This window comes from Schistocerca serialis, chromosome 3, assembly GCF_023864345.2.
Source record: "Schistocerca serialis cubense isolate TAMUIC-IGC-003099 chromosome 3, iqSchSeri2.2, whole genome shotgun sequence".
NCBI lineage: Eukaryota > Metazoa > Arthropoda > Insecta > Orthoptera > Acrididae > Schistocerca > Schistocerca serialis.
The window spans coordinates 763,363,589-763,374,095 of record NC_064640.1 but is presented as its reverse complement, the minus strand read 5'-3'; the positions used below and the strand labels follow the sequence as shown (position 1 = coordinate 763,374,095).

Below are 10,507 nucleotides of genomic sequence, written 5' to 3'. Positions count from 1 at the left end.
GTGCAAGCCAACCCATTGCAGAAATGTTTCTGTCCACAAACAATTGCTTCGAAGATACTGCTTTATAACAGTGTTCGTTGCCATGCTGATACAATGATCGTCTCCGAAATGTTCCTCTACTATATCCAGTAATGTACAGACCATACATGTAATGCAATGCGCGTAAATAGTTGACATAACAACGTGATCGGTGAGCTGTCATGGATATCAGTCACATCCTTCCATTATCTAGTAGTTTCCCGACCTAATGATTTAAATTAGGCCTTTGGGAAGCCAACTGTCAGAATGAGCGTTGTTGGAAGAATGCTAAAGAAGCATGACTCTCGCGCCGAAGAAGTCGCTTACAAAACACTTTTTCCATCAATTATTGATTATTGTTCCATTACCAACTAATCCTAACGGATGAGATCGAAAAGATTCAATGAGGAGCTACACTACACTAGTCACCGTAAGAACGTCCAGAAATACTCAACGAACGGGGTAGTGGGTAACGTTGCAAGAAAAACGCTATGCATCGTGGAGAGCATTATTCACAGAATTCCAGAATGAGTCTACACTAATAACACCTGGAAGCAACCTTACGGTCTGTGGTGGAGGGTACTTCTGGGACCACTACCTGATCCCCCCTTCCCTTTTCCATTCACGAATGGCGAGCGGGAAAAATTGATTGTCGGTGAAGCTCCGTATTGGCTCTAATATTTCAGATTTTCTCGTTGTCGTTGTTTCGCAAGACGTGTGTGGGAGGAAGTATTATGTTATCCAACTGTTCTTCAAACGTTCTCTCTCGAAATTTCAGGAGTAAACTTCTCCCTGATGCTCAACGCATCTCTTGTAGCGCCTGCCCATTGAGTTTGTTGGGCATCACTGAAACGCTCTCCCGCTGGCTTAACGACCCGTGACGAAACGTATTGCATTTCCTAGGATCTTATTTACCTCTTGTGTTAATCTTACTTGATATTCTTCCCAGAATAGTGAACAGTACTCAAGAATCGACCGAACATGTCTTTAGTAAGTCACTTCTATCGTAGACCAATTACATTTCCGTAAGATTCCCCAATCAATCTCTGTCTGGCACCCGCTTTCCTGGTCATGTTATTTACGTACACACATAAAAAAAAAGTTTTACATCACCTCGGTTCCGAGAGTTCCGGAACCTGTACAGAAAATTGGAATAGACATCAACATAAACATCCGCCCTTTTTAATGCTCATGAAAACCACACATTGCATGTTGTACCACCATGCAGCGAGACCTTCAGAGGTGGTGGTCCATATTGCAATACCGGTACCTCCAATACCCAGTAGCACGTCCTCTTGCATTGATGCATGCCTGTATTCGTCGTGGCATATTATCCACAGGTTCATCGAGGCACTGTTCGTCCAGATTGTCCCACTCCTCAACGCCGATTCGGCGTAGATCCCTAAGAGTGGTTGGTGGGTCACGTCGTCCGTAAACAGCCCTTTTCAATCTATCCCAGACATGTGCGCCAGGGTTGATGTCTGGGGAACATGCTGGCCACTCTATTCGAGCCCTGTCGTTATCCTGAAGGAAGTCATTCATAAGATGTGCACGATGGGGGAGCGAATTGTTGTCCATGAAGACGAATGCCTCGCCAATATGCTGCCGATATGGTTGCACTATCGGTCGCAGGATGTCATTCACGTATCGTACAGCCGTTACGGCACCTTCCATGACCACTAGCGGCGTACGTCGGCACCACATAATGTCACCCCCAAACAGCAGAGAACCTCCACCTTGCTGCACTCGCTGGACAGTGTGTCTAAGGCGTTCAGCCTGACCGGGTTGCTGCAAACACGTCTCGGACGACTGTCTGGATGAAGGCATATGCGATACTTATCGGTTAAGAGAACGTGATGACAGTCCTGAGCGGTCCATTCGGCATGTTGCTGGGTCCATCTGTGCCGTGCTGCATGGTGTCGTGGTTTCAAAGATGGACCTCGCCATGGACGTCGGGAGCGAGGTTGCGCATCATGCAGCCTATTGAGCACAGTTTGATTCGTAACACGACGTCCTGTGGCTGCACGGAAAGCATTATTCAACATGCTGGCGTTTCTACCAGGGTTCCTCTGAGCCATTACCCGTAGGTAGGGGTCATCTACTGCAGTAGCAGCCCTTGGCGGCCTGAGCGAGACATTTTATCGACAGTTCCTGTCTCTCTGTATCTCCTCCATGTCCGAACAATGTCGCTTTGGTTCACTCCGAGACGCCTCGACACTTCCCATGTTGAGAGCCCTTCCTGGCACAACGTGACAATGCGGACGCGTTCTAACCGCCGTATTGACCGTCTAGGCGTGGTTGAACTACAGACAACATTAGCTGAGTACCTCCTTCCTGGTGGAATGACTGGAACTGGTCGGCTGTCGGACCCCTCCGTCTAATAGGCACTGCTCATGCATGGTTGTTTACAGCTTTGGGCGGGTTTACTGACATCTCTGAACAGTCAAAGGGACTGTGTCTGTCATACAATATCCATAGTCAACGTCTATATCAGGAGTTCTGGGAACTGGGGTGATGCAAAACATTTCGATGTGTATATTATAATAATGTTGTACGGCACACTGGCCTGGTGCCTGTCTTTCAATTAGACTTGCGTGTCATTCAGCCAACGGCACCCGGTTTTCCTCGGACGGTCACCCATTCAAGTACAAACTGAGACCAACGTTGCTTAACTTCGGTGATCGGGCGGAAATCGGTATTACCAACGTGGCAAGGCCGTTGGCAGTTATGTGGTTATCCCACTTTAGATCACTCTGAACGGTTACTCCAAGGCATTTTGCGGTCGTCAGTGTTTCGTGTCATCTGTCGCCAATAGCGTAATCGAACAGCAGTCCATTTCTTCGTCAATTTATGCGGAATTCGTTACATATATTTATATCAGGATCAGCTTCCTACAGACAACAACATCGTCTGTGAATATCGTCACGGAACCTTCAACGTTATACACTAGCTCATGAAATGTAAAAATTAGCAGCCATATAACACTACGGTGGGTAACTTCCAAATTACCTTTACATTTTTCGATTTTATTCCGCTAAGCACGACATCTTGAGTTTTGTCTGCAACGAAGTCCTGTATCCAGTCACAAAACTGGTCCGGTACTAGATAAGTACGCATTTTGTTCACTAAACGACAGTGGGAAACTGCATCAATGCCTTCCGGAAGTTGATGAACATGGCACCAATCGGAAAGCCTTTGTGAACGGCGCACTGGTTCCCACACATGAATAGCGAGTCGAGTTTCGCATGACTGCTGTTTATGGAACCCACGTGGCTTTTTATAGAGAACAATTTCTTCCCCCAGAAATGTCATAACATGTGAACGTAAAACAAGCTCCATACTTCAACTTCAAGAAAGATATTACTTCTTCCAACGTATCAGAGCGTGCTAAAAAGTAATGCCTCCGAGTTTTTACGTGTAAATGCTTAAGGGTTTTTAATTAAAAGAAACGTTACAAACATTCTACATTTTTATTCTTCAGGTCTACATATTTCCAGCCCTCTGCCGCTAGAGATCTCCGAACTGTAGTATGTAACGTGGCGGTGTGTAACGTTCTGTAACCGAGTTTCGAATTTGAAGAGTTCCTGCCTCTCGCCTTCAGCATAACAACGCCAGAGCACACACAAGCGCTGCGACATCTGCAACAATCCGACGCCTTGGGTTCACTGACATCGATCATCCTCCATACAGTCCCGCCTTTCGTTCGATTTTCGTCTGTTTCCAAAAGCTAAAGAACACCTTCGAGAACTTCACTTTCATAGTCATGAAGCAGTGCAAGCAGAGGTGAATTTGTGGTTCCGCAAACGAAGTCAAACATTCTACATTGGTGATATCAATAAATTGGTCTCTCGTTGGGAGAAATGCATTCATCGCCAGGGTGACTATGATGAGATAAATAAATATGTAGACGTGAAGAATAAGGCTTGTTTTCTCTAAAAAAAACTTTAAGAAATTTGATATAAATAGACGGAAGCATTACTTCTCAGCACGCCCTCGTATATTTCACATAATAACGACTGAAACGTCCCTTTCGTCCGTGCCTCGGAGTTTCTGTGGCGCCACGCGATTTCACACCCGTTGCCATTATCGATGCACTCTCGGCGATGTGTGGCGTGCGGGACAAATTACGTGATGTGCCGCTACTGCCCCGAGGATTTAATTGGAAACCGTTATTGGAGGGGCCGGATTAATTCTCCGCTCTGCTACACTACCAATCATTCTAAATAAGAGTCACCAGCCTCGCGTTAACCCGCTAGATAGGGTTAAACCTCTGGCAACTCCAAAGTCAATAATTAAAAGCCCTGTAACAGTTTTCAGCAAAAATTCCGAGATCCGGCTAGTCGAGTGGAATATTTTCACCGCTAACAGTCCAATACACCGCTTCCAGCTGGCTACTAGCAACTCCCACCTATTATGACCACAACAAACGAACAGGGAGACGGTTCGAAGTCAATAAGGAAAGAGTCGCACAAAAACATCTCTCTCAAATGTTCACGGAAACAAATATAATTTATTGGCTTCTACCAAATCTCACCGAGTCCGTCACATTCAGTAAAACACTTCCTTCCGAGGTCTAATGTAACGGCTCTGCCTAACGAGCACACACGCGCTCAGTTACAGGCAACACTCGCCTACAACATCGGAAAACACAACCCGAAATACACACCCTCTCGCGGGAACATACACTACTGACCATTAAAATTGCTACACCAAGAAGAGATGCAGATGATAAACGGGTATTCATTAGACAAATATATTATGCTAGAACTGACATGTGATTACATTTTCACGCAATTTGGATGCATAGATCCTGAGAAATCAGTAACCAGAACAACCACCTCTGGCCGTAATAACGGCCTTGATAAGCCTGGGCATCGAGTCAAACAGAGCTTGGATGGCGTGTACAGGTACAGCTGCCCATGCAGCTTCAACACGATACCATAGTTCATCAAGAGTAGTGACTGGCGTATTGTGACGAGCCAGTTGCTCGGCCACCATTGACCAAACGTTTTCAGTTGGTGAGAGATCTAGTCGAACATATTTTTGTATCCAGAAAGGCCCGTACCTGCAACATACGGTCGTGCATTATCCTGCTGAAATGTTGGGTTTTCGCAGGGATCGAATGAAGGGTAGAGCCACGGGTCGTAACACATTTGAAATGTAACGTCCACCGTTCAAAGTGCCGTCAATGCGAACAAGAGGTGACCGAGACGTGTAACCAATGGCACCCCATACCATCACGCCAGGCGATACGCCAGTATGGCGATGCGAATACACGCTTCCAATGTGCGTTCACCGCGATGTAGCCAAACACGGATGTGACCATCATTATGCTGTAAACAGAACCTGGATTCATCCGAAAAAATGACGTTTTGCCATTCGCGCACCCAGATTCGTCGTTGAGTACACTATCGCAGGCGCTCCTGTCTGTGATGCAGCGTCAAGGGTAACCGCAGCCATGGTCTCCGAGCTGATAGTCCATGCTGCTGCGAACATTATCGAACTGTTCGTGTAGATGGTTGTTGTGTTGAAAACGTCCCTACCTGTTGACTCAGGAATCGAGACGTGGCTGCACGATCCGTTACAGCCATGCGGATAAGATGCCTGTCATCTCGACTGCTAGTGATACGAGGCCGTTGGGATCCAGCACGGCGTTCCGTATTACCCTCCTGAACCCACCGATTCCATATTCTGCTAACAGTCATTGGATCTCGACCAACGCGAGCAGCAATGTCGCGATACGATAAACCGCAATCGCGATAGGCTACAATCCGACCTTTATCAACGTCGGAAACGTGATGGTACGCATTTCTCCTCCTTATACGAGTCATCACAACAACGTTTCACCAGGAAACGCCGGTCAACTGCTGTTTGTGTATGAGAAGTCGGTTGGAAACTTTCCTCATGTCAGCACATTGTAGGTGTCGCGACCGGCGCCAACTTTGTGTGAATGCTCTGGAAAGTTAATAATTTGCATATCACAGCATCTACTGCCTGTCGGTTAAATTTCGCGTCTGTAGCACGTCATCTTCGTGGTGTCGCAATTTCAATGGCCAGCAGTGTACTTTCAGAATCTCTTAATTTCTCCGTACCTCAAGAAATAACTCGGTTGATCACCAAGGATCGCTTCTTCCGACTTCTGAAAAACACTGCGAAAACATCAGCTCCGCCCCAGAGCGTACACGACATCCCACGAGGGCTGCCGGCCACTTCACAAACTCCAAACCGCTCCAAGAAATTATAAGTTGGAGCCAAAAAGTTTCCATTCGAAGGCCGTACAGACCAGAATCGGTACGCTAATCAGGTAAAATTGCCATGAGCATTGAAACAACCGTCCTACCTACATACCAGGTTACAGATACCCGTTTTGTGAAACACTTGCTGTGTGAAGAAGTCCGTTACTGCCTGCTGCACATCCTCGTGCTAAAGCAATCGCCAACCTTTCAGGTCCTTTTTTAAGCGACCAAAGACGTGATAATCGGGGGCGGGTACTCGAGTGTTCCCCACTTGAGTTGTCGTAACTTGTACGTTACGTTTGCGACATGGGGGACGTACCTAATCGTTAAGCAGCTGCACCCCTTGTCGCGCGGAACTTGGCGCACCATTCCACATTGGTGGTTTCGACAGACATGCTGCCCCACACACGTTCTCCGTCTCTGATTGATGTCTACAGGTGTTTGTCCTTCGGCAGCCAAGAAAAGAGTAACAGCACGTTGGTCCCGTTTGGTCGCACTTGGAAAAGACGTCGCCATAGTTCACGTTTCCATATTTACCGCACGCGCGTTCGGAAGACAGAAACGCCACACTAATCCCTTGCTACATATCGGCGCTTATATACCCGCTTTGGAAAAAAATGGTTCAAATGGTTCTGAGCACTATGGGACTTAACATCTGAGGTCATCAGTCCTCTAGAACTACTTAAACCTAACTAATCTAAGGACATCACACACATCCATGCCCGAGGCAGGATTTGAACCTGCGACCGTAGCGGTCACGCGGTTCCAGACTGAAGCCCCTAGAACCGCTCGGCCACACCAGCCGGCATACTCGCTTTGAAGTCGCGCTACGTTTCATATACGCTGCAGCAACGCTCTTAGACGGAAACTTTTCGATCGACTCTTATATTTTCATTGTCCATTTCCCGCTACCACTTACAATGCTTCTGTAAGCTTCTGGTTCCATGCTAGATGCTTCTGTAAGGTTCTACTTCCTGGCTAGACTTTTAGAGGCATCTCTGCCACAGATTTTGAAAAATACCAATCTTAAAAATAAGCGTAGTCGGCTCTGACCACCACCTATTTATGTTATGAGTGTTATGGAAAGACCAGTGCATCAACTTCAGGATGAACATCAACCATACTCCCCCCAGCAACCGGAAACTGGCCAAGACGCTTACAATGACCAACAGGGCTGCACACAGGTGCGACCAGGAAATATGTTACACCACTACGCGAACCTAAAGTAGGGTACCGACAGTCTTTCCTCCTACTTCCTATACGCGAACGGAAGAAATAGACGTGGGAGGGGGCACGGTAGTGATACTGGTGCGCTACACGCACCCCGCCACACACAGTGCGGTGGCTAGCCCGTACAGATGGAGAACTACATACTAGAAGTTGACTGATGTAATAGAAATGTTCTCTATAGAGACTTCGGATAATATGTTACACACATCGTTCCACGCTAAGACTACTGCGCAACAAGAGTGGCGCATTGTCAGAAGAGATTACATGTTATGGGTTACCTGCAGACACAATTCTACACCGGTGCGGATAGTAGGTGAATGACAGTGTGCAAATGAAATACCGTGACAACTGGAAATGTATTCCAAAGTTAAAATACGCGAGGCAGTACGATTCTTGTGAGCAAAATGTCTAAATTTAACGGAAGTTCGTCGTGAAATTCTAGCGGTGAATGGACCAAATGCAATGTCGCGTCCAGCCGCAGTGAAATTGTTCCAACGAATTGACCGAGACGGAACAGATATGTCTGAGGGCGCTTAAGAAGTCTTGATCTCACACCGTGCGATTTCCATCTTTTGGGCAAGCTTAAGGAATTTCTGGAGGGAAAGAGATTTTCCAACAATGACTACTGTCACACAGCGGTTCTCGAATGGCTCTGTGACCAAGAAGCATATTTCTATCTTCGAGGCATTGGACGAATGGTAGAACGTTCCGATCGCTGTTTACAGAGACTTGGTGACCATGTTGAAAATTAATGTCATGTTTCTATGTCATTTTGCAGCGTAATGCAGCTGTCAATAAAAGTTACTTGGCCTGTGGTTATAATGTGTAAATTACTTTTTGAAGTCTCCTTGTAAAACTTAGACTATTTGAGAACCATCAGCAAACAGTGAGGAACGAACCAGAAGCCATCTGTACCTGGCTTAGGCAAGATCTGCGTTGAATGATCCATTACTACAGTTACTCACCTCTGACAAGGCTTAAAAATAATGTTACATAGTAGGTTCAAAAGGGGTTTTGGATGAACTACCGAAACAAGAGAGCAAAATGACTTCTGGATGACTACTCAACCTCAGGATACCGCTCGAAACATCGTAGGTTAAATACCAAATGTGGTTATTTCGTCGCAGTTGTGAGTTGGTGTGGAAGAGAGGTAGAGGGGGAGTGGCGTCACAAAAGATTTCCCTTAATTCGCACTGCAGGCACGCCCCTACAACTACCCCATCCCTAGAGCTCTCCCTTCTCTGTCATTCCCACATATCACCCTCACCCCCACACACAGGCACTCATGCGCGCGCGAACACACAAACTGAAAATTATGACCTTCAAAAGTTGTACAAAACGTGCTCGGACTTGTTGCCACGTCAGTTCAGGGTAAAACATCCAGCTCCCGACGATTACCAACTTTGAATGATTGTCGAAAAGACCAGTTGAGACAATTTGAGGTGAGGGATCCTGGTGTAAAAAGGAAAGAGTAGACAGTTACAGGCTGTTAGGTCAGTTGATACTTTTACTGACTAGAGAACACACAACAAAGCAATGCTACCATTCATAAAATTCAAGATCTGTTAGATGATGATCAGTTTGGTTTTAGGAAAGATAAAGGCACCAGAGAGGCAGTTCTGACATTGTGCTTCATAATGGGAGAAAACCATAAGAAAAATCGATACCTTTTCATAGGTTTCGTCGATTTTGAAAAAAATGTTCAACAGTATAAAGTGATGCAAGGTGTTCAAAATTCAGAAATATAAGTGTGAGGTTTTGGTAAAGCATTTAGTATACCCAAAGATGCTACGAGATCGGAATCCTGTGACCTATACAGTGAACTGACTGCTCGCCATGACACCATATAAAATGAAAAAGCAAAATTGTGCAACGGATAATTAGTTAATCAATCACTTATCTGAATTAAACTGGGTTGGACCAACTTAACACGGAACGTGAGTACCACAACCCACATAGAAATATTGACAAAGGTTTCCGCAAGCCACTAAACGAAACTAAAGGTCACTATAACAATGATTTATTGCTAGATACATTTATATTATTCTAATCGCTGAATGAACAGCACAAATAATCACAAAAGAGGAAAACGATGCAAGTCATGTGCGAAAGACCGTGCCACAGCTGGGTACGTTTGAGATAGAATGATACAAAAATTTAGTTCAATAACCTTTCCAATGATTGCTGACGAAAAGACCCAGAAAGATATGAACAAGCACCAGTTCTCTCGCTTAAGCGCACGTTCACTGCAGCTAGCTGGCTATGAGTTAATTCAGAAAAAACAACTTTGACAGGAAACAACTAACTTCGCTGTCGCCTCATCCTGAGGTACGTAAATGAGGTTTGTGCTTACCACTCTGCTGATACTCAGGTGCAGAGAATGGCTCGACTAGCGGTTGCGAGTTTTAAATTCAGTTCCGGTAAATGTGATCAACTCTAAAGTGAAGACATGTCTGATCTCTCTCTGACCCCCTGCGATGAAGAAGTGTATTGTTTCATGCCCTAAGACTAAGCCTCCTCTGCCTGCCATCCCAAGACATAGTATCTTTCTCTTATCCTCCACCAAATTTTTCTCTGTCTGCCAATGCCACAGTCTCAGTAGCTATTCCAAATACTGACCAATGAAAAGTTTACATCTAATGCAACAATTTCCTTTCCCCTAATGCAGCGGTCACAGTTGACTGACACTGCACAGTGCTCTTTTAGAGTGGGGCAATAAACAGAAATTCTCTCCGACTATGTGTGTATTTTCACGTTTCCTCCAATAGAAAATCATGCAGGTACTCACTTGTGAGTTCTCATCCTCACTACCAAAACAATTACTATGAGCCAATGATGGGCATCCTTACAAAATTTAGATATAGACACCTGTGACCTCCTTCATCTACATCTGCATGGATACTCTGCAAATCACATTTAAGTGCCTGGCAGACGGTTCATCGGACCGCGCGGGAAGAACGAACACCTATACTTTTCCGTACGAGTTCTGATTTCCCTTATTTTATAGTGGTGATCGTTTCTCC

General features: G+C 45.6%; 1 pseudogene; it reads right to left on the bottom strand.

The window, feature by feature from the left end:
* Window positions 1–2,621: 2,621 nt before the first annotated feature.
* LOC126472002 (5S ribosomal RNA) lies at window positions 2,622–2,741 on the bottom strand (annotated as a pseudogene).
* Between the last annotated feature and the right edge of the window lie 7,766 nt (window positions 2,742–10,507).